At 39.3% G+C, this 25659-nt stretch overlaps 1 protein-coding gene across 3 annotated transcripts in view; it reads left to right on the top strand.

The window, feature by feature from the left end:
• GRIN2B (glutamate ionotropic receptor NMDA type subunit 2B) overlaps window positions 1-25659 on the top strand; it is a 367937-nt gene that overhangs the window by 188754 nt on the left and 153524 nt on the right. The gene's annotated exons all lie outside the window — the stretch shown is intronic.

Consider the following 25659-nt stretch of genomic DNA (forward strand, 5'->3'; position numbering starts at 1 on the left):
AGCACTAGTCTATTCATTTCTGCACATTCTAATATTTTCCTGATCACATTCTCATCTGTGGGGATCTCTTCACTTTTCCAATTAGCTACAAAAATTATTTTAAATGTTCTGCACAACAGAGATAGCATAAAACTGTTTGATTATTTATTACATACAGTTACGATTTTCAGTGCAAACTAATTATCAATACATATTTGTTTTCCTTAAATATGTCCTTTCATGACAAACTAATTAGATTTTCAATCCCTAATAAACTGGTTACTTCAAAATTCAATTGGATATTTGTACTGCCTTAAATTAAGAAATACTTGAATGCCTAATGAACTAGTTACTTGAAAATCATTTGGATAAGTCATTTGTATTGACTTAAAATTCAAAAAAATAAATTAATTTAATAATAAATTCAAAAAATATAATTAAGAAAAATATCTCACTACATAGGGAAATGTAAATGCCTTACTATTCTAATACTTTTCAAGTTGAGCTTATTTCTGAGGAGATAGTTATATGATTTAGTGACAAGGTCAAGCTTTTCTTTTCCTCAGTTGAATGAAAGCAAACTATATTTTGATCCAGTTGCAGGATTTCAAGAACAGGGATGCTTTCTAAGAGAGAAATTTAAACTGACCAATCAGTACATTGGGTTAGGCATCTGCCTATTGATTGCTATGAGGCTGAGCTAAGTCTTGGGGTAGTCATTATGGGATGAAGTTTAAATTTGTAACAAATACTAAACTTCCCATAAAAGCAATAATACTTGCTTTTCAGTGATAAATCTGCATGATGTCAAGGTTGCTCCTGTTGTATAGGTTCTTGGGCATAGGAAGAGATACTATATTTAGAAGTAAAATCAACTTTGACTGGATAAGTACATATGCAAAATCACCATTACTATGCGCCTTTCTTACAACATAGATTCCGTTTTCAGTAGTAACATTCTTCAATATTCTAGTTGTATTGTGTTCATACAAGAAACTTTGGAGATTCTTTGATTTTTATCACAACTGTTATTCTCACAACAAATGTTATTAGCAATTGATAATGGCATTCTACCTGATAGTGATATTTTGAAAAAAGCTGAAATATGTAAGTGTTAAAATTAGAGGTAGGGGTGGTTTGATCTCTAAATCACATTAAGCACTATGTGATAATGAACTTGACTTTTGATTATCCCTAAACCAGTAATGCAGGACACCATCCATGGCCTGGTGACAGCACCAAAAGGGATGTGACCCATTTTTCTTTTTCTTCAGTCTTTTAAGACTTCCAGGGAATGAACTGATTCCATTCTCATCCTTAAAATCCCCTAATGGCCCTAATAAGCAATGCAAAATTATTTATTTATTTATTTATTGGTTCAATTTATATGCCGCCCTTCTCCAGAGACTCAGGGCAGCTTACAATGCGTTAAGCAATAGCCTTCATACTTTTGTATATACCTGCTTAGTAGGGCTTTCGCCCCCCCCCCAAGCGGTGTTCTTTTTATATAAAGTCAGTTTATTGCCCCACAATCTGGTCCTCATTTTACCTACCTCGGAAAGATGGAAGGCTGAGTCAACCTTGAGCCTGGTGAGATTCGAACTTACAGTAATTGCAGGCAGCTGGCATCTAAGTGCCACTTAACAGCACTTTAGTCTGCTACACCACCAAGGCTCCTTGGTGGTGCAGACATATTTTAATTTCTCAAATTCATTAGAAATATTTTACATGCTTTAAAAATTATCAGTATTTTTTTTTTGCATGTGTACACAAGCACACACATTAATCTTGGTTTCCTTACCCAAAATTTTGCATGTCTCTAACTGATAACATGGGATCAAACCTCCATGAACATATAACATTCTTGTATATCTGAAATTCTGTCCTTATTTCTTTGTCACTTTAAGCATGTGCAAAACGGTAGACAGGGTTTGGGCATGTATGATGTAAGTTTTTTTAAGAGTCAAGATTAATCATTTGTGCAAAGTGCCTGAATTTGATGCTGCTGTTCCTCCTCATCACTTGGTTGAAGTAGATCTTGCTGTATGTGCTCAGACATGAGCGTCCACATGGCTTCCTCTTAAAACATGTCCTTTTTTAGAGTGATTTTCTTGGATAGTAATAACAGTATTAGTTTTAATTTATTATGTACTTATACTGGGAAAGCAAAAAGAAATAATCAAAGCCATTAAAAAGCAAAAGTTAGAGTATTTTGGACATGTGATGCGACACCCAGAAAAATACAGCATCCTTCACTTAATCCTCCAGGGAAAAATTGAAGGCAAACGAGGCCCAGGCAGAAGAAGAACATCATGGCTTCAAAACCTTAGGGACTGGTTTGGATACAACTCAGCAGCACTTTTTCATACGGCTGTTGACAAAAATAGGATTGCCAACATGATCGCCAACGTCTGATGATGGACATGGCATAAGAAGAAGAAGAATGTACTTATAACTAAATACAGTATAGATCTAAAATAAAATAAATATTGAAACAGTAATATATTCCATCATCTAAGGAGCTACATTTGGCAGTCCCAGATAGAAGTCTCTTCTGCTGATTCCCAGTACTATGGAATCTCCTACCCTCCAATATTAGGATGGCCTCATTGCTTCTAAGCTTCCAAAAGTCTCTCAAGCTGGGGTTACCAGGGCAGGGGTGAATTAGTAAGGTTCTAGGTTCATTATTTTTCGCATCCCTCTGCTTAGTATTCCTGTTTAACAAGTGCTTCCGGGTGAAAGATTTGAATGATGACATCACTGTGTCTTGGGGAATGCCCAGTTGGAGGCTCATTTCATGTCCCCATTAAGTTGCTCACCAAAGTGGTACTCATTTATCTACTCTTAGTCACCTGCTTTCCAACTGTTGGGTCAGCAGGAGTGTGTGACAGGAATTCGCTCTGTCCTGCGGAAGCAGCCATGTCTCTAACACAAGCCTGCTGAGCCCAGGGTCCTAACCTCATGAGCCACTGTGCTGCATCCCTGCTGCACTGTGAGGCTCTTTCATGAACGGTGTGTTGTACCAAGAGATGCTAGCACTGCTTGACTACCATTCATAGGCAGCATTACCATCCAGGGCATGATCAAGCAAAGCAGTCTCTCTCAAGCATACAGATGGATACAAATGCTGTCCATTAGTTGCTTGAGCTGTTCAGAGAAATAAGACCTGCAGAAGCAAATAAGTCATGTATAGTTTGCAATCAGGCCTATCCAGAGATAATTGCCATAACTGGGCAAGAAGAAAAGGCAAATATAAGAACAATGATGTTAGGTAGAAAAGAGGAAGCACTTTGTGGGAGGAAAAGGAAAACCATTGGCTCCAGAATCTTATACCCCAGTTCAGGATTTCAATATTACTGGCGTTACTATCTCTGGTGTTATGCTGAGTTTATGTGAATAATAAAGTCTCATGTACATCGGTACATACAGAGAGATTTGGACTGCAAAAATCCAACCTGGCAGCCCCCAGATGGCAGCAAATTGTTAGAATTGTCTGTATCTAAAAACACAAAAATGTCAATTCACTCCTTTTGTTCAATCTCTTCACAGAAATGTTAACATGGAATTAAACGAAGAACTGTAATATTCAATATCATATTATAAAAAACAGAATGTCATATAACACATTTGCAGATGATGTTATTTTATTTTTTTTCAAAATCCTAAAAAAGATATTTCATTACATTTTTAATTAAATATTATGGAGTAGCTGGTTAGAAGTTAATTTTGGTTAACTTCTAACCAGTTTGGTTTAAAGTTATCCACTATGTTAATTAACATCAAGAGTTACAGAGGCAGCTTCAGTAATCTTCCAGCCTTCATATCACTCCATGCACATGTAAAAATTTAAGAGTACTCACACAAAAAAAAATTGGTGTTAGCTGCTAAAATAGCATAATGACCCCCACCTGTTCAAAGTTTAAACTGAATATAAGTCATATCAGCTTTTTTTGGTTAATTTTACATTATAGAATAGCTGCATACAAAATGACTATTCTTCCTAGAATTTTACTTTTGTTTCAAGCAGTCACAGTTCCATTGTGTGTAGAACATTTGGCTCTGGACCAGGCACCCTCCTTAGTTTACTGAGCCTGCAGTGAAAACAGAGCTAGAGTATCTCTATTATTTGGTTCCATTTAATTGTCTTAATATATAGCATTTGATTATATTTTAAAACATCTAGCTCATCCAAGATAAAATGGAGTCAATGAAGCAGGAGTTAATGAGTTAATTTCCCCCCCCAAGTATAGTTAATTTATGAGGAAGTAACATTTCTATATTGCTTCCTGCAATTACAAATTATGTCTCTGTTCTTGAACCATCTGTGCAGTGAAAACAGAGGCATCTGTGTAGTTCAGTTGGATCCAGAAAGACTAAAGAAACTTATTGGACTGGGGGGGGGGCTTCAGGGGGGCGGAGACATTTCGCCCCCATTTTCCTCCACCTTTTGCCTTTCCATTCTTACTTTGACTTGCAGGTGTGCCACATGAATGCTTATGTACATAGATGTACATTTTATAGCTTTAGCAAATTTCATTCAATTTTATGTGGAAATAATATCTGGGGATATTGGGTTTTACTAAGTTGTCGTCATGTTAAATATATGCACAACTGGGTTTTCTAAACCTGGTCTGACACTATTCCAGCCTTTTTACCTACCTCCTTCTCCTTCCTTTTCTGGGATCTTGACTTACTTTGACAGTTAGCTGTGTATGTCATAGAGTTGCCATGGAAACAGTATCCAGCACACTGCTTTCTCTCTGCCTTTCCTATCCCACCCTTTTCTTTTTCTGAAGCCTGTTGCCATGGAAAAACTTATAATCCACCATAATTTTCAATAATCATCCCCTTCCCCCATTTTGGTTTATTTTATTGAAACAAAACACATTAAGGTAAAACATTTTAATGCTCTGAAAAGCTGGAGGTAGGGTTGCAATTTTTTGTTAAACAAAAATAATGAAAGCTGCTGGTGGTCGTGGATAAGGATTTCATGAAGTCTGAAGTGTTCATATTACAGAGAATATGTGCATTTATGTGCATATGTCAGAGAGAAAGAGGATGGGATGGGATGAGGGAAAATAGGAAGGTCTCAAATGCACAAAAACATATGGAGGAACTTGTGGTACATCACTGAACATTGGCTGGGGTTACACATTGTGCCGCAGTGGCACTGTGGTTGGAGTGCAGTACTGCAGACTACTTCTACTGACTGCCGGCTGCCTGCAGTCTGGCAGTTCAAATCTCCCCAGGCTCAAGGTTGACTCAGCCTTTCATCCTTCCGAAGTGGGTAAAATGAGGACCCAGATTGGGCAATATGCTGACTCTGTAAAACTGCTTAGAGAAGGCTGTAAAGCACTGTGAAGCGGTATATAAGTGCTATTGCTATTCTTATTGCATAATAATATTATTCCTTTGATTTTGGCTTAGTGTATCACTGAACATAGCCTTTATGGCTTATAACCAATTCTTTATGGCTTAGTTCAACATTTGTATGCCAATTACAAGTTATTCAATAAAGCATAGTTATGCAAATCATGATTTAGCATGGTGTAGGAATACAATCAGTGTGTTGAAGGGTACTCTGCAAGATACTGTTATAAATGATCTATAATGCTGCCTTTCAGCTTCTCTACTTTTGGCAGTTCAGTCCAGTGCTACCCTTGACAAGTACATCTAAAGAAGCATACCAGATGACACTCACTGAGTTGAGTGGCTATGCAGCTCAGTTTCATAGACACAGACATTTGAAATTACAAAATCAATAAAATACAATAGTCTTCCAATCCCAAGGGAATTGTTGTGGACAAAATTGCTCAAAAGCTCCATCGACAGACGTCTGTTGTTCCTAATTAGATCCCTATATAATCAGACTTCTAGTCAGGTCAGGTGTAGTTTGCAGGGAGAACTCTCTAACCCTATCCCGATAAAGAGTGGAGTAAGGCAGGGCTGTCTCCTGGCTCCTCTTTTGTTTAACCTATTTTTTTCTGATTTGGCCTCTTATATTGGATGTATTGAGTCTCACGCCCCAAAGCTGTCAACAACGAAGATCCCGCTTCTCCTTTATGCTGATGACGCGGTCCTCCTATCACTGACGAGGCTTGGCCTGAAAAGGCTTCTCTCTGCATTTGGGTCCTACTGTGCTGAGAATCACTTGTCCATTAACTATGATAAATCGAAAGTCTTGGTGTTCTCTAGTGCCCGGAAGTTACACAACTGGGCTATTAAGGGTAATGCTGTTAAGCAGGTTTCCCATTTTAAGTATTTAGGTATACATTTTCAGAACACTGGTGCTTGGACTAGACACCGAACCCAGGTGCTGAATTCAGCTTTTTGTAGCCATCAGCAGATTTTAAGATTTTTCTATACCCAAGGTGGCCAATTTATTCCTTCTGCTCTGCGTATTTCAAAGCCAAAACCTTGGCCCAAACTCTTTATGGAATTCCTATATGGATACAGGGCTTCAAGGAGTGTATTGAAAGAACCCAGGCTGCTTTTTTAAGGAAACTTTTGGGTCTCCCTCCCTGTGTTGGCTTTGCTCCGATGTATCTGGAACTGGGCATTCGATCAGTCGAATGCATGGCGTGGATCAACACCTTTAAATGGTGGTTTCGGGCACTCTTTTTGGCAGCCCCTGGCAGCTACCTCTCCCTGGTGTTAGCTGACCCCTATACGTCTCGATGGGAGAGAGATCTGACGAAGAAACTCCACCTGTTAGGTTTTTCGGGGGATGCCATGGGAGACTATGGCCTTAAAGACGCCCAATGTAGGGTAGTCCAACGGCTTGTGGACATAGATTTACAATATCTGAGAGCTAGAGCCAATAAAACCTGCTCCCCTCTGGTCTTCAGCCAACTTAATAATTTTGGACTGAGGATGGCCTCATATTTCTATACTCTAACCATCCCTAAGTATAGAAGAGTCTTCTCCCTTGCTCGTTTTAACGTCTTGCCTTCAGCATTGCTGGACGGTCGATTCAAGAGGCTTCCGAGGGGTGAGCGGCTATGTCCCTGTGGTAGAGCGGAGGTTGAGACTGTGGAGCATGTCCTTTTACACTGCCCCATGTACAACGTAGCCAGGCCTAATTTGATGTCTCTCTTAGAGACAGATTTCTGTGGGCCCAATGATAGTGATTTGGCCTTGTATTGTTTAGGGGATGGCTCCTCATACACTACCTCTCAGGTCTCAAAATTTTTTCTAAGAGATGTAACCATTAGAGGAGAGCGCTGTGGTCCCTCTCAGCCGGGGCTTCCGGTGGCCGGCTGTTCGTGATATTCTTTTTCCTATGTTTTTCTGTAGCTATGCTTGCATTTTGGTCTGTGACCGTAAATAAATTTATTATTATAATAGTCTTCTGGCTATCAATTCATTAGCATAGCAGCTCCTAGTGTATATTATATATTGATATACCTAGCATATCATAGGAACCCAACATATTTTCTCAAAGAAAAAAAAATTGAGCCAGTTTTAAAATCAGTTATTCACATGTACCAGGACAAACTGTATGAATTTTCTTTATCCTCTCTCATGTTCAGCTATGTTTCATTTCCAAATGTCCTATTCTTATTTTACAACAAAAGGTAGAGAAGCGTGGGGTCATCAATAACAAGGACATATTTGTGGGAGATAAAATAGAAAGTGGCCTTTTAGAGTTGTTGGACTAAAAAAACCCACTTCTGTTAATACATTAGGATAAGCACAAAATGATGAAAATAGGATAAGCACAAAAGAATGGTACTGAAAATAGAGTAAATGGAAAAATGGTTCAGTCCCGGTAAGAATGAAGAACCATTGATTGTTCCAGATAAATGAGAATTTAAGCATGACAATGTGAATGAAAGTAACTAATTGAGGTAGGATGAAGAAGTGAAAGCTAAGTGAAAGTAATGCCTTAACTGCTTAATGCAAGTAATGCTTCAACAGATGGTAGGTGGCTTGTGAGTTCTATGTGATTTCAGTATTTCTAGAAAAATATTTGTCTAAGTGAGATGACTTTCTATGCTCTTTTTCCAGTCAGGAATTTTTCAGTCTCTCTCTCTCTCTCTCTCTCTCTCTCTCTCTCTCTCTCTCTCTCTCTCTCTCTCTCTCTCTCTCTCTCTCTCTCTCTCTCTCTCTCTCTCACACACACACACACACACACACACACCATAATAGTTGAAATTGATTTCAAATTTAATTTGTATAGTTAAATTGTCTTTTAAAATGGTACAAAAAGCTTCATATGTACATATATAATAAGTTAAGTTATTCTGTGTATTGTTTCCCGTAAATGCTCCCCTCTTGTTTTATGAGATAAACCATGAATACCTGATGTCAAGAAAATGGATAAGGAAATAAAAAAAAAAGTTTAAAGACTTGAGTTGGCTAGGAAGGAGTAAACAGATTAAATGCAAAATAATTTTGAAAGCATAGAAGAACATGTTTCTATGGAAACAGCAACCCACAAAGGGAGAAACTGTAAGAATAGAGAAAGGAGAAATTGAGAAAGGTGGAACAGCCATATTTATATCCTTTCTTTATACTGATAAATCATTATTTGTGCCTTTTAATTGACAATCAAAAATTAAAATATCAGAGGGTTGATACTGCTACCCTTCAAGTATACACCTATACTTGTAAAAGAAGACAAACCAATGATGACAAACTGAGATAAGCATTTAAGCTGCTTAATTTATTAATCTTTTTAGATCTGAATGATAATGTTTAAGTACAGGAAGTCCCCTTTTTTCATTGCTGTTGTTTAGTATCCTAATTTTGTGGTTCACCAAAATTGATATTATTATTCTGATGGTGAGTAGAGCAGAAGAGCTCTTCCATTAAATTTGAAGCGGATGTCAGTATGGCTGTGCTGGGTTTTTTGTTTTTGTTTTGGACAGTAAGAATTTACAGATTAAGAGTACTTCACCTTTTACAGGGTGTGAACAATTATGTATAAAGCAACGTGTGTGTGTGTGTGTGTGTTATATACAATGTGTAGGTCATATATTCATTCTTAATTTGTAAAATGGAAATGGCCCAATTTTTCGTAAATTGTAGAAGGAAAGTAGCTCAAAATTGTCTGAGATGCAACTTTAGCAATTGTGGCAGCAAAAACACTTGCCTCTAATAAATATTATACAAATCTATATTTTTTAATTCAATTACGGTAATCCCAAGGATCCTATACTCAATATAAACCTAGAGGTTGGGTTTTTTTTAGACTTGGTAACATCCTATATGTTATTCTTTTCTCTTTAACTTACTTTTCACAACTGCTTTCAAGCAGTTGTTGAGATGTTGTTAACATACAACTTCTAGCATCCCTGAAAAGGACTAACAATATTGTGGAATGTTGGGAATTGTAGTTAAAACAACTTTTATCTGATCTATTCCTGTATCAATCTCCAGTGCAATCATAGAATCATGGAATGCTTCATAGCTCCACTACTTTGTAGTTTGGTGCTTTATTAGGACTGAAAAACGTTATTCTGTTCCCAGGGGGCCTTGCTGAATAATGCCGTGTTGAATATAGGCTCAGTTTCTGACTTGTTGCTTCTTTGCATTATCCTGCACTTATTTCTAAAACAACATAACTATGGAGGTTTTATCACTGATTCATAATTTTACTTTCCAATAAATGCATCTCTAAGCAAAGGTAAATGTTGAAGAAATATAAAGATGTATTTAACAATAATACAGTAGTTTGGAGGAGAGGTATGGTTAAGAAATTAAGCTATGAAATTGTACTGTTTGTTTTACATATTATTTCTCTTATGCTGTCATTTCTAATTCCTGAGGAAAATAGTGGGTTTATTGTCAGTTTATTGGTCTAAGTGGAACGAGAAGAAAAAGAAATCACATGCTGATACAATTTTTCAAGAGGCTAAAAGTACAAATGTAATCAATTGTTAAATGATTAGTTATTAAAATTTAGACAATCTCAAGTGTGCACAATAGTTATAATTCCCAATGTCTTTTTTTCTTCATTCATCAAAATATCATTGTTTCTTATGAATTGTGCTTTGTCTGTATTACAGACTATAATATAGCTTTTCTGGGTTTTTTTTTTCTTTTTTAATTGATACATTGTATTCTGTCGCTGAGGTTAAAAAGAGTTCACTGTTCGCCGACACCATCTATACTGAAGTTAGATGAAGAATATTAATTTATTTTTAATTGTTTTTATAACTAATGTGGAAATAAGCATAAGGTTTTCAGAATGACTGCACCTGCTAATGTCAAAACACCAATGGCAAGGGGGTGGGTGAGACCACTCTACTGCTGCACTGGAGTATTTAAAAAAAAAAACTAATCAATTTAATTCAAGGATACTGCTGAATTCAGAATCCGGGCCAGTATTTGAGACAATGGAAAGCCATTATAATTTGTTTAAGTGTTTTCCCCACATTAACTTCATTATATAACCAATCCTTTAAACTGTTAAAATTAGCCAATCTCATTTAGACCTCAGTGGTTAAAATAATCAGTCCAAACCATTGGATTTTTTAAAGCTATTGCCTATATAGGTCTACATATAAATGAACTGCTAATTTGTAGATTCTATATATATTCAGTAACTGGAGAATGTTTCCAGTATTAACAGAGCAACTGTATCATGTTATCCCTTCACATTACTGTTGTATAGTAATGACAAGAACATACATACAGTAGCCAGAATCTACTAAATATCTGTCTTATACTATCAGATCAAAGATGCATCTAGTCCAAATACTGGCCCAACACAGAATAATAAGAAAAAAAACCATCCTGCTTTGTCTGTTGGAGGTGACATTAATAAGACCGTGAAATGTTCATCACAAAGCAGACAATATTTTACAAAGTGAGGGTCGGGAGAGCTATAGTACCTACTAGTTACATTTGGCAGGCCAAGATTTATTTTCTATTCCCACAAAATACAGTGATGGAGAACCAAGACAATTACAATGATCTGTGGCTTATGTGGGAGCTTGTGATGAAAACAGTTGATGGAGCTACTTCATGACAATGCATATTGTATGCATCAATCATGGAAAATATATTTGTAGATTATATCAAAACATTGTTAAACGCTTGTCTTGATATCGATGATGATGATGATGTCAAAATTTGGCTACAAGATACAATTATTATATGAATTAGATTGTCCTGTTCAGTATTTTTATTAATGACTTGAATAAAAGGATTGAGAGAATGATGATCAAATTTGCAAATAAAACAAATTTAAGAGGAGTGATTAAGACTTCAGAAGAGAAAGAAAATATTCAAAAAGATCTCAGCAGATGAAATTGAACAATAAAATATAAAATCGTACAACTGAAAAAAAGAAGCATGCAATGATGAGGGGGACCTGGCATGTGAAACTGGGAGTTCTGGGTCTGTGAATCACAAGCTGAATATAACCCAACAGTGCAGGAATGTCAAACTCATGTCGTCATGCCGGCATCATGTGACGTATCGGGACTTTTTTCTCCTTCGCTAAACCGGGCATGGGTGTAGCCAGCGTGTGACGCATCCAGTTTGACAGCCCTGCAACAGCGTGATACAGCTTTTAAAAAGACATGTGCTATTAATAGGTTCAAGAATTAAGTCCATATCCTGGGATATAATTGCTCCATATTAGTGTGCCTTGGTTATTTGGAATACAGTATCCAATTCTGGGTACCAGAATGAGTGGAATCTACAGCAAATTAAATTGAGATTAGACATTTAAACAGTTTTTCTGATGATAAGAGCTGTCAACCAATGGAACAGTGGGCCTTGTAATAGGGTTATCTTTTTTCTCTAATAGATAGTGTTCTTTCTGAAATGCTTTAGCAGATCCTGTACTATATAAGAGATTGACCGAGATGGCCTCTGTGACCCTTTCCAACTCTATGATTCCATGAAATTGGCTTGAAGTGTTTACAGGAGTATTCTTTTCAGATGGTGGACAGTGTAAGATCTATTAATACAGTTTTTCATATGTATGTGTCAGAAGATAACAGTATCTGCTAATCTCATACAATTTAGAAGCTAAGAAAGTTGGGCATGGATAATACTTGAATGGGCAGTTCAGAAATGGAATCATAGAAGAAACCACTCCCAAACCACTCAACAATGCTTTTATATCATCACCAAGAGGGAAATTTAAGTTCAAGGTATATTTACCCCGCCCTTTTTAATATCTGTACATAGATAATATTATCATAGAGGTTTTCATTAGCCTGCTGCTGACACATGCCATGTTAAAAATAAAACTTTGTAGTTGTGATATCTATAAAAAATCCTAGGATTTTGAAAAATTAGTAGCTCAATCTAATTGATTATCTGTAATTCTTAATATTTTTAAATGATATTTTGAAGCAAGCTTTTTCTAAATACATATCACAAATTTCCTAGGATTAAATATTTTTGAAATGTACTTTGAAAGTCTCTAGGGGAGGACAAAAATAAGACAAAACAAGGAGTTTTAGATTGTTGAAAAAAAATCAAGGAAAACATGGCTTTTATTTTTGCAGTAAAGGCAGGCAATGGGTACAGTTGTTCCAGGAATCCATCCAAGTATTGTTCAATATTTATTTATTTATTTATTTATTTTTCATATTTAAAACAGGCAGGTAAATTAAATGTTTCACAGTAGTTATTTCAACATTTTAAATACCTCATACGCTCACATTGGGTGAGCCATTGATTTCAGTAGATCAAATACTAGGCAGAAAAATTTACATTGACATAGGAAGAAAAAGTTGGGGTTGATGGGATAAAAAAAAAACTTGCTCCCTAATTTTGCTAATTCTTGAAAGAATCCCTGTTCATGCTCTACAAATCGGCAAGTTCCAAAACCTGGCATTATTGCATATCTGTTACTAACAACTATAAAAAGTAAGGAAATCATTAGAGCCTTTAACCAACCCTTACAACCTACAGCTTGTGACTTCATCCTTCTAACATTATTCACCCACGTTTACCACCTACTGCACACATGTCTTCTATCTTCATATGCCTTCTGTCTGAGTTCAGGAACTGGGATTCTTTCCCAGTTCCTTTGTTGTCCCCACCCACCTGTGCTACAGCATGAAGGAATAGCAGTTCAGGATCTACTGTATGTGTGTGTGTGTATGCACCCTCTTGTGCCTGCCCACTAGTGCCTTTGTTCACAGCTCACCAGTTTTCTAAATGTTAGTGTTATGTCGGAGGTCCACAAATGGTGATATAATGGTGCAAATATTAATCAAGTTTGTGTCCTGCGCTTTAGATGTTTTTACCATTATCTATAATCCATCAGTGTCTTATATCATTTGTTTTGTCTCTGATCTCTTATGAAAGAATGCTAGATATGCTTTCAATGCTTTATTGAACTGCTTGAGAAAAATCAGTTTCCCTATTGTTCTCCATGCAGTTTATTCTAGATTCCTTCAGTATTTTATCTTTTAATACTTCTTGACGTTATCTCAGTCCAATTGTGGTCAACAGAGCCACCTAGTTAATATGGCAAGTTGATAATTATGGAGAAATGAAATATATGATGGAGTTGAACATGACTTTTCTCTTAACTGACTTTGTTCAAGAGGTCATGTTTTACTGATTTTCTTTTCTTTTAAATCTCAGATTGCTGGTTCTAATATAAGGGGAAATAAATTTGTATAAATATGTTTTTTCTGATGCTTTCTATATTGTGATCATGTTGGTAAACTTGTGAAAAAAACAAGGCAACATTTCGAGAGAATGTGTATAAATATTTGATTCATACATATTTTCTAAAGTAATAAGGAATTCATTTGCTTTCTGAAACATTAGCAATTCAGATTGGGAGATTAATCCCATCAATGGACTGTGAAGCTGCTCTTAAAAAGCTCAGTATATACCTCCTAAATCAAAATCATGATAATTTTCTAATAATTAGTGCCAGTTTTAATTACACTGCAGAATGGACTGATAGTTATAAGATATAATTGACTGAGTTCTGTACACAACATCGCCTATTTAGGAAATTATATTTTTTAGAAAATGGTACTTTCGAAAATCTGTGGATTTGGTAATTTCTCAAAGCAATAATAATAATGAATTACACCAGTACAGCTTTTAGCATCTTCTGTTTTCTAATATCACAACCTCAGGATACTTGGTAAATGGCGTACAGTATTCTGTCTTAAAGTTCAACTTTTCACTACTTTTATAGATAATAATGGAAATTAAAAATTCCAACTCTTTGGGCAATTTCACTCAGCTAAACTGCTTTTCACCTGTTCTATCCCAATCTGCTCCTGAAGTCAGCTAATATTCCAGTGCAATTGACACTGATTGGCAACAGGGCCTGGTTGGTGCTCTTTCTGGACTACAGTCCCTGCAGGAACTGACTGATCATTCTCCTGCTTCTTGCAAGGAAGGCAATGATTATTGGCTGGCTTATGTGTACATGGGTTTATCGGTACCTGCTTTCTCCTTTGTGGATTGTTCCTGTTTAATTAGCCTCCATTCTTTTCCTTTGCTTTCCTAGTTGTTTGTACATAAGATCAAAAGGCCTTTGGTCCTTTTCCTATGTTCTCTTCTTTGACACCAATGCAGACCATTTCCCCCCTTCTTATTATACAGTAGTTGTTCTGATGCTTTCTGTTGGGGATATTTTCTTATCTAACCAAATAAAACAGAACCTGAGAAAATCAGTTGGCAAACTGATCAAGCCTCAGATCAAACATCTTACAAAATAAATATTGAAAGACAATAAAACTGGCTTCCTTTTTATGCAACTTGATGTTCTTCCCCTTAATGACATCATTACATATACAATCCAGTCTCTACCTCATGAAACAAGATGAGAAATTGGATTACATTAGGTGACTTCCGGTTGATGTTGCAGCAAGAACAGCTTGGAAAATAGCGGGCTCCACCGAGCCCTGTGAGCTCCAGCGGGTAACCAGTGTTGGGAGACCCTACAGATCAAAGCCGCCTTGTAGGGGTGGCAAAGAAAGGAGAGGTGCTTCATGGACCACGAGGAACTCACAATTTCCTTGTTAGGTCCGAAGCAAGCTCTCCCGAATGGCAGCAGGGACAGCGGCCATTTTTGGCAGTCACAAGCTGGGATGACCAGGACCATAAGATTTGTGCTGGAGCGGTCCATGGACAGAGCATTGAAACTGGGTGAGATAACTTCCAACTCTTACTCCAAAGATTTAATTTAAATACAAGAATTTTAAAAGATAACCTCCAAGTGTTAAGGAAGTGGTGATTAGACACACGGAGAAGATTAAAGACTGAAAATTAAAAGGCAAAAGAAATGCCCAAGGGAAGCTTTAAAATACAGAAAACCTGGAAAAAAGCTTAAACAATTTGATAGGTGATTTTTGGGAGAATTTGTCTTGCTTATTTGTATTTTTAAACCCTTTGGACTTATTGGATAATCAGCTGTTTTTTTCATACTGTTTAATGTTGTACTTGGGAGGAGGAGAGCCATCTACTGGAAGAAGAGGAGCACTACAACACTATAGCATCACTACTCTTACTGAAACTGAGGTCCAATACACATAAAGTCTAATACACAAAAATAGAAGAAAGTAAATGACACCTGGAAGGCGGCCTGACCTTGACTCTATTTTAGAAGACAATTTGGATATTTTGAAAATACCTAATGAGTTTCTTTTTCCTCTTGAAGATTTCTAAGATGAACTAAATTGGAAATAATTAAACTTTATTGAAACTGGCTATTGGTTTATGGATTTGAAAGATTGGAGGAACCTAGTGGATTAATTTGGATTTGGATTATTAAGGATATTTGACAGAACATTCTACGTGGCAAAAGAAGAAAGGTGATAGAAGAAAAGAGAAAAGAAGAAAAGTTAAATAAAACTTTAAAATTTGGACAATTGGGAAGATATGTAATTGGAGAATCACAAGGCTGTAAACTACTAAATTTTAAAGATTATAAACTTAGGTGATTTGGAGGTATAATTATGGGATGATTGAATTTTATTAAGTTGGAATTTTTAAATATTGAGACTTTGGAACCAAAGAGGTATACTGAGTAATCTTTATTAAATTGTTACAAAATGGATCTACAGGAGATAATAGAGGCAAATGAAGAAATAATTTTGGTGCTCAAAAACATACATGAAACTATAAAGAACAATAAGGAGACAAGGGGATTGTCTAAAGATAAAGAAATGAGTGTAGAAGCCACTCAACAATTGAGGGGAAAAGATGAACATAATATTCAGGAAATAGATGAGAAATTAGAAGAAGCAATGGAAGGAAAAAATGAAAATGAGATGTAAGAAGAGAAAGATAATGAAGAGAAAGGATTAATAAATAGGAATCAATTAAAGCTTATAATAGAACAGAGAAAAAAAAGAAAAATCTCTTTAAAAAAAAGAAGTCTTATTGATGGGTGTTCAAATAATACAGCAGAAAGAGACAAAGGGCAACCCAAAGGGAATGTTCAGTAGGTATAAAGATATCAAAAAGAGTTATAAGACTCCAAGAGAGAGAAATAAAAGGTGATTAAAAAGTCAATAAATGATGGAACTCCAAAAAGGTTAAGAGTTGATGGATAATGATAAAATATATTAATAAAAAGAAAAAATAGAAAATACAAATAGGGAAAATAGTAGCATATATGTTAACAGATAATAGAATCTATTAGAATTAAAAATAAGCTAAATTTAGTAGGTGGAAGTTTAGGATTAAGTAATCTAATTGTATTATTAATATTAACAGTGTGTTAAAGTATATTGTGAATTTAAACTTTTAAGGATTAGAAATCGTGGGGATTTTGAGTTATATTCCCAGGATTGATTAAATTTTGTTAATATTTGGCCCTATTAGTAGTCCTAGACATTTGGGATATTGAAATTATGGTGGAATAATGACTAATTTTCAAAATATTAAATATTAGTAACTTAGTAGGGGATAACAAATACATGGCGTAAGAAATGTTATTTATGTTTAAATGAATTAATGGAAAAAATGATAAAGAATTATAAAGAGTACTGTTGAAGTTGGAAGATCAGGATTATGCATACTTATTTGTATTATTACTGTTAGCATTGTTTAAAAAAGATTTGACCCAGTCAATACTCTGTCCAAAAAATATGTATTGTGTGTATTGTATATTTAAAAAAAATAAATTGGATTACATAAGGCATAATTGGCCAGCATGCCTGATGTTCCAATCATGTACATAAATTCAGATCACTTTTGATCTTAAGTTGTTCAATAAATAGAGCAAGGTTTGCTTTAGTTTTGTTCAAGGAAATATTTTGTTCAAACAGGAAAGCTAAATTTACAAAATCTCTGGTCACTCAATGGGTGGTCATAATCCAAGAACTATCTGTCTGTGTATAAGTATAATGACACTTCTTGGGATAGCATTTTGTTGGACTAGTTTTTTATATATGTATTTACATTTTCATCTTCTATGTATCATACTTTCAGAAATGAATTCAAAAGTTCATCAACATTATAATCTATTAATTGTTCAATTGTTCAAATGTTTACCTAGAAGTAGTCCCATTTTATTTATTTATTTATTTATTTATTTATTTATTTATTTATTTATTTATTTATTATATTTCTATACCGCCTTTCTCCCATAGGACTCAAGGCGGTGTACAGTCAAGAAAAATATAGACACACAAACATCATAAAATTGCTAATTAAAATTATTACTTAGTTTGGCCAATTAAATAAAACCCAGAATTAGATAACATTTTAAAAAGCATTCACATGTTCATATGTTTAGCCCTGCCTGTTGGAACATCAGGGTCTTGAGGGCACGGCGGAAAGCACGGAGATCAGGGATATTCCGTATCTCCGGGGGCAGTTCACTCCAAAGGGTTGGAGCCCTCACAGAGAAGGCCCTCCCCCTGGGAGTCGCCAGTCGGCATATTCTCCAGTGTGCTGCTTGGAGAATCCAAAGCGTGGGTAATGTTCACATTGAGCTTGTCAGAGACTGAGTGTATCACTTTAAATTTTCTGCCTCGGTTCCGCCTCCTCTGCTCGACTGGTGCCAGTTTAGTTCACTCAGTCGAGTGGAAGAGACTGAATCTTTGGCTTGCTCTGACAACCTCATCGCTCATCATTTCCATGCATTGGAATTTTATCTATTGTTCTATTTGATCCATTTTTCTCAATTCAGCGCACTTGATTTGGACTATTCTGGACTTGTAAGGGTTGGGTGAGTCTTCCCTGGGCTCCCTGCCCTCCCCGGAGGCCGTTGCCTCGCCTGTTTCCTTAATTGGCTTGTTTTCCCTTCCAAAGTTGCTTCGCCAAGAATCTCTACAGGATTTAGCCAAAGACGCCTAGCCTGAAGCTTGCTGCCTTGCTAGTGTCTTTAGCGGCTGCCTATTTAATTTCCGAGCCTCGAGTGCCGCCCATGCCTTGCCTCCGATCCTCGTTAACATCCCTTGCCGACCTGTCAGATTGATGCCGGGCTTCTGGAGCGGAATCGCCTGAGCGACCGCCAGATTGTGCCCTGACTTGTTGCAATTGGTGGCTGATCGACCCTCAGTGGCATCGCCCCGAAATCGCTGGCAGCCATCTTGCCGCCTCAATCAGGCTTCGGAGAGCTGGCCGCCAATTTCCCGCCTGCCGCCATCTTTGTCTTCGGCCTCCCTGCTTCCTAAACGGCGTGACTTCTGCCACCTTGTTTACGGCCGATCGGCAGCTTCTGACCACCCGGAGGCCGATCGACCCCTTGTGGCATCGCCCCAGCTGCTAATTACAGTATTGCTGGCCCTTCCCTGGATCGCTATCAAATTCCTTGCTTTGTGATCGCCGCCATTGTGGACTACAGCCGGCTCCCATTAGAACTACAGACGGGCGCCATCTTTGATCATCTGATGGACCATGCCGAGTGGTGACTCCATCCATCTCTATTCCAGGAGCTGTCCGTCAGGTTCGGCCATCCCATTCTCGACCTTTTTGCTCATCCGACCAATACACAACTACCGAGATTTTTCTCCCGGTTCCATTGTCCCACAGCAGAAGGCACCAACGCCCTTCTGTGCACCTGGCCACGAGGACTTCTCTATGCCTTTCCCCCCCTCCCGCTACTGCCGAGTGTGATCCGGAAGATTCTGCTGGAACGAGCGGACATCCTCCTGGTCGCTCCCCACTGGCCGCGTTGGACTGCGCTTCCTGACCCTTAAGGTCGTGTTTCTAATTGCGGTGACATCAGCTCGGCGAATCTCCGAATTGGCTGCCCTGTCAGTTCGAGATGATTTATGTATATTCCATTCTAATCGAGTCATCCTCAGGATGGATCCATCTTTCCTCCCGAAAGTCAATTCCATTTTCCACCGCGCGCAGGAGCTGGTCCTTCCGGATTTTTGTCCGGACCCTAGACACCCGTTGGAGGACCAGTGGCACACCCTTGATGTTCGGAGGGCCCTCCATCGATACATCAAGAGAACCTCGGCATTCCGTCGTTCTGAAGTTCTCTTCGTTTCCTTTCTCCCAGCGTCTCTGGGCCAAAAAGTTTCATCTACTACGATTGGACAATGGCTGAAAGCCTGTATCTGTAAGGCCTACTCCGCATCAGGCAAGCCTCCCCCCGGCAAAGTGCTTCCTCATTCTACCAGGAGTGCCTCCACCTCAGCTGCGTGGGCAACTCAAGCCTCGGTTTCGGAGATTTGTAAAGCAGCCACCTGGACCACCTTATCACCGTTCATTAGGTATTATAAGATCGATGCCTTTGCGGCTGCTGATGCCTCCTTTGGCCGACGGGTTTTACAGTCAGTCGCTGCTCCAGTACCTACTCCGGACCTGTCTGATGGCCCCCCCTGACTAACTTGCTTGGTATATCCCACACTTTGGATTCTCCAAGCAGCGCGCTGGAGAACGAACGTTGCTTACCTGAACGTTCCTTCTTGGCGCGCTGATGGAGAATCCAACCCTCCCTACCTTGTGCATTCAGGTCCGGGGTTTTTGAATTGGGACTTCTGTCTGCTTCTTTCCTGTTCTTCGTGAACTAAACTGACATCAGTCGAGCAGAGGAGGCGGAACCGAGGCAGAAAATTTAAAGTGATACACTCAGTCTCTGACAAGCTCAATGTGAACATTACCCACGCTTTGGATTCTCCATCAGCGCGCCAAGAAGGAACGTTCAGGTAAGCAACGTTCGATTTGACTGATGGTACCCTGAGTAGTCCCTCCCTGTGAGAACGAACTGGTCGGTGAGAGGTTATTGGTGGCAAAAGACGGTCTCATAGGTACCCAGGTCCTAAGCCATGGAGCGCTTTGAAGATGATTATTAACACCTTGAATTGCACCCAGAAGACCACCGGGAGCCAGTGCAGCTCATGCAGAGAGGTGTTACATGGGCACAATGAGCTGCGCCCATAATCACCCACGCGGCTACATTCTGGACCAACTGGAGCCTCCAGGTGCTCTTCAAGGGGAGCCCTATGTAGAGAGCATTACAGTAGTCCATACGGGAGGTGACTAGGGCATGAGTGACTGTGCGCAAGGCGTCCCGATCCAGAAAGGGACGTAACTGGCGGATCAGGCGAACCTGATAAAAGGCCCCCCTGGCCACGGCGGTCATGTGCTCTTCTAAAAATAGCCGTGAATCCAGGAGGACACCCAAGTTGCAAGCCCTCTCTGTGGGGAATAAGGTCTCATCCCCAATTGTCAGTGATGGTACCAGCTGACTATACCGGGACGCCGGAAGCCACAGCCACTCAGTCTTGGAGGGGTTGAGTTTGAGCTTATTTCTCCCCATCCAGATCCACACGGCCTCCAGGCAACGGGACATCACAGTAAGGGCATCATTGGGATGGTCCGGGGTGGAGATGTATAGCTGTGTGTCATCAGCATAATGATGAACACTCATCCCGAAACCACGGATGATCTCGCCTAGCGGTTTTACATAAATGTTGAACAGAAGGGGTACCCCACACGGGTACCTCAGAAAAGCATTTATAATCCCCTGGAGCCAGCCTCGTGTAACCTCCCGGGAGGCCAGTACCAACCAGGAGGGACACGGGTCCAATAAACATGTGGCAGTGCTAAGCTTGCCCAGAATCCTGTCCACATCCTCAGGAGCCACAGAGTCAAACTCTTCCCAGATAACACTCTCAGGACCTACCCCCGTCTCCTCCCCTGGATCTACCCAATCGAAGTCCAGGCCTTCCTGAATCTGAGTGACTTTATCATGCAGGAATTGCACAAAATCCTCAGCTCGACCCTGTAAGGCAGTGGTTCTCAACCTTCCTAATGCTGTGACCCTTTAATACAGTTCCTCATGTTGTGGTGACCCCCAAAAATAAAATAATTCCTAAAACCATTGAAGATATGTGTTTTCCCATGGTCTTAGGTGACCCCTGTGAAAGGGTCATTCGACCCCCAAAGGGGTCCCGACCCACAGGTTGAGAACCACTGCTGTAAGGGGTCTTCCCACACCGCCACCTGAAGTAGGGAGCGGGTGACCCTAAACTGTGCGGCTGGGCGGTTCTCTGCAGATGCAATAAGAGTGGAGAAGTAGCTAGACTTCGCCGCTTTTATCGCCACTAGGTAGGTCTTAATATAAGATCTCACCTGTGTTCGGTCAGATTCAGATCAGCTTGTCCTCCAATCGCTCTCCAGGCGTCTTTTCCGATGCTTCATCTCTCTCAGCTCCTCGGAAAACCAAGGAGCTAGTCGAGATCGGCATCGGGTCAGAGGCCGCAAAGGCACGATGCAGTCCAGGGCCCCAGTAGCTGCCCTGTCCCAGGCCACCACCAGGTCCTCAGTCAAGTCGTGAGCCAGAGTCTCAGGAAATGGCCCAAGCTCCATCAGGAACCTCTCGGGGTCCATCAGGCACCTGGGACGGAACCACTTGGTTGGTTCCGTCTCCCTGCAGTGGGTGGAAGTGACCTGAAAGTCCATGTGAAGGAGAGAATGATCAGACCATGACAAGGGCTTGATGTCTAGATCCCCTATTCTTAGATCATTCAGCCACTGATCCGAGACAAAAATCAAGTCCAGAGTGTGATTCCCCAAGTGGGTGGGGCCTTGAACTACCTGGGCCAGGTCCATGGCCATCATGGAAGCCATGAACTCCCGAGCTGCCTCCGACATCTCACCAGCAGATGGCAGGTTAAAATCCCCCATAACAATAAGTCTGGGGGTTTCCACCGCCACCTCGGCTATAACATCAAGCAGCTCAGACAGGACCTCTGTCACGTGGCAGGGAGCCAGGTACGTAATCAGTAGGCCCATCTGTATCCCCTGACCCCACTTCACAAGGAGGGACTCACATCCAGCTATCTGAGGAACAGTGGCCTCCCTCGGGCAAAGACTTTCTCTAATAATTGCTGCCACTCCCCCACTCCTTCCCTGAACTATTGAATTTAGTTGAATTTATTTCTGAGTAGAAATCTCTGAAATAATTTTAAGTTAATAAAATAATCAAGATTTGCAATTCATGTGTTTTATTATTTTCTTCCCTTCCATTTTTATTTGTCAATAAGGTTATTAAACATTGAATTATGCAATTTTTTTGTTACCAATAGAAGAGAATGTATGTAACTCTGGGTTGAACTTGGTCTCTCTGAGCTTGATCGTTTGCTTGCAGATGTTTCATTACCTGATTCCATAGTTGGGTAGAGAGTACTCAGTGGGATAGAAAGCACTGAGGATTCTGTAACTTATTTGTTACAATTTGCTTATTTGTTACTTAATCAATATGTTCTATGAATTGCTAGAAAATAAAATATTTATTTTATTTATGTTACATTTCTATCCCACTATTACAGGTAGGCCTAACTTACAACCATTTGTTTAGTGAACGTTAAAAGTTACAATGTCACTGAAAAGAGTGACTTATGATCATTTTTACACTTATGACTGTTGCAGCATCCCCAGTGTCACATGATCAAAATTTGGATGTTTGGTAACTGGCCTTCATTTATAATAGTTACACTATCCCAGGTTATGTGGTCGCCTTTTGCAACCTTCTGATGAGCAAAGTCAATGGGGAAGCCAAAGACGCTTAACAACCATGTTACTCAACAACACTTGATCTCCACACTTTCCGTAAGGCTCTGAAGATGTTTCTATTTCAGCAAGCTGGCCTAGCCTAACTAGGTTTTTTATGGGTTAGTTTTTAATTGTATAGCTTTCGGGTTTTAAATTGGGGGCCGATTGATTTAATTTATTTTAGCTATCTTAACTTTTATATTGTATGTATTTTAATTTCGGCTGTTCACCGCCCTGAGTCCCTAGGGGGAGAAGGGCGGTATACAAAATAAATAAATAAATAAATAAATAAATAAATAAATAAATAAATAAATAAACAAACAAACAAATAAACAACTGCAGTGAGTCACTTAACAACTGTGGCAAAAAACATAAAACGAGGCAAAACTCACTTAACAACTGTCTTGCTTAGCAACAGAAATTTTGGGTTCAATTTTGGTCATAAATTGAGGACTATCACTTTAAAAGTAACTCAAGGTGGTGAACATACATAATACAACAAGAACCCTGTGAGGTGGACTGGGCTCATATTAAATAGAAAAACATTTCTTGGTTTGAAATATCAAAACTATATTGTGATTGCTGTATCTATTATAAGATAGAAGACATTACCGCTAGTGTTTGTAACTTTTGCGTGCCTGCTGTAGTCCTTTGTATTAAATTTCTTTTAGCGAAATAAGTATGTTTTTATTTTAAAAAAGGTGGTAAAGAAAGATTGTCTATGCAAGATAACTAAATTAAATAGTTATTTAATAGTTACCCAGAACTGTCTCGGACTGTGAGAAGACGGAATATAAATTAATTAATTTTTATTTAATAAATAAATAAATAAATAAATAAATAAATAAATAAATAAATAAAAGATTGCAGAATAAAATCCTTCTGTATGTCATATAGTACTTTCTAAAGAATAGTTAGACTTCTGAGGATAAACAATTGAATTGCAAATTAAAATAAATTTAATTTGCTAATAACTTTAAGTAAATAAGTGAATAGTTATTTAAGTAAAGTTAAGTAAAGTTATTTAAGTAAATAACTTTAAGTAAATTCATGGCATGCCACGAAGAGGGGGTTGAGGGGTTTTTTATATAAATTTTTAGCCAATTTTTTAAGGGGTTCCGGGAGGGGAGGGTTGGATTAGAAGTAAGGCTGTGGGAATGGGGGATAACCCACTAAGGGGAGGGCCTGGTTAGTGCTGGTTTCCCGGGAGGTGACACGAGGCTGGCTCCAGGGAATTACAAATGCTTCATTGGGTGAGGGTGACTTTCCCGCCGCCTTGAAAGAGGCGGTGGTGAGGCCCCTCCTCAAGAAGCCTTCCTTGGACCCGGCAATGTTGGTTAATTATTGTACGGTCTCCAACCTTCACTTTGTGGCGAAGGTTGTTGAGACCGTGGTTGCGCAACAGTTCCCCCAGCACCTGGATGAAACAACGTATCTGGATCCATTCCAGTTGGGCTTCAGGCCCGGGTACAGCACGGAAACGGCATTGGTCGCGTTGGTAGATGATCTCTGGAGGGCTCGGGACAGGGGGTACTCCTCTGTCCTGGTCCTGTTAGATCTCTCAGTGGCTTTTGATACCATCGACCATGGTATCATGCTGCACCGGTTGGAAGAGTTAGGGGTGGGAGGCACTGTGTTGCGGTGGTTCTCCTCCTTTCTCTCTGACTGGTCGCAGTCTGTGTTGACAGGGGGGCAGAGGTCGACCCCGAGGCCCCTCATATGTGGGGTGCCGCAAGGGTCGGTCCTCTCGCCCCTCCTGTTCAACATTTATGTGAAGCCGCTAGGCGAGATCATCCGTGGTTTCGGGGTGAAGTACCACCAGTACGCTGATGACACCCAGCTATACATCTCCACCACGGACCACCCCAACGATGCCCTTGAAGTGATGTCCCGGTGCCTGGAGAACGTGTGGGTCTGGCTCAACCCATCCAAGACCGAGTGGCTGTGATTTCCGACGTCCCGATATAGTCAGTTGGCGCCATCACTGACTATTGGGGGCGAATCATTGGCCCCCACGGAGAGGGTTCGCAACTTGGGCATCCTCCTGGATTCACGACTGTCTTTAGAAGAGCATTTGACGGCCGTGACTGGGAGGATTTTTCATCAGGTCCGCCTGATTCGCCAGTTGTGTCTCTTTCTGGATCGGGACTCCCGACGCACGGTCACTCATGCCCTTGTCACCTCCCGCCTGGACTATTGGGGCTCCCCCCCCTTTTTTTTAATTGAAAAGTTTTATAAGAAATACAAACAATTTTCTCCCCCCCATCCTTTCCCCCTTCCCATATAATAGAAAGTGTACATTTTCTTATACATAATAAATCCTACTTATACATGTTTCCCTTAAAGAAAGCATTAAAGTAAGACATTTTAATTACATTCGGAGTTGCTCTTCTTCTCTTTCTTCCCTCATTCCACAACAAACCTTCTTCTTATCCTCCTTTCTTTCCCTTCCCTCCCTCCTCTTCTCTCCTACTTTCTCCTCCCTCCTCTCCTACCTCATCCTACTTCCTTTTCCTTTCCCCCACTTCTCTCTTCTTTTCCCCCTTCTCACCTTCACTCCTACTCCTGTCCCCTTCCCTTCCTCCTCTCCTTTCTTCCATTCCTCTCCCTCCCTCTCCTCTTCCTAGCCTCTCCTCCCTTCTCCTTTCTAACTTCTTTGCTGTGAAATATTCTCCTCCTTTAGTATCTGAGCAACTCCTGTATTCTAATCGTAGATACTTTCTTCTGTTAAAACATTTCTCTATTCACCACTTTTTTCCCACCCCAACCCTT

Source organism: Pantherophis guttatus, chromosome 7 (genome assembly GCF_059756535.1).
Source record: "Pantherophis guttatus breed Tessera chromosome 7, ASM5975653v1, whole genome shotgun sequence".
Lineage (NCBI taxonomy): Eukaryota > Metazoa > Chordata > Lepidosauria > Squamata > Colubridae > Pantherophis > Pantherophis guttatus.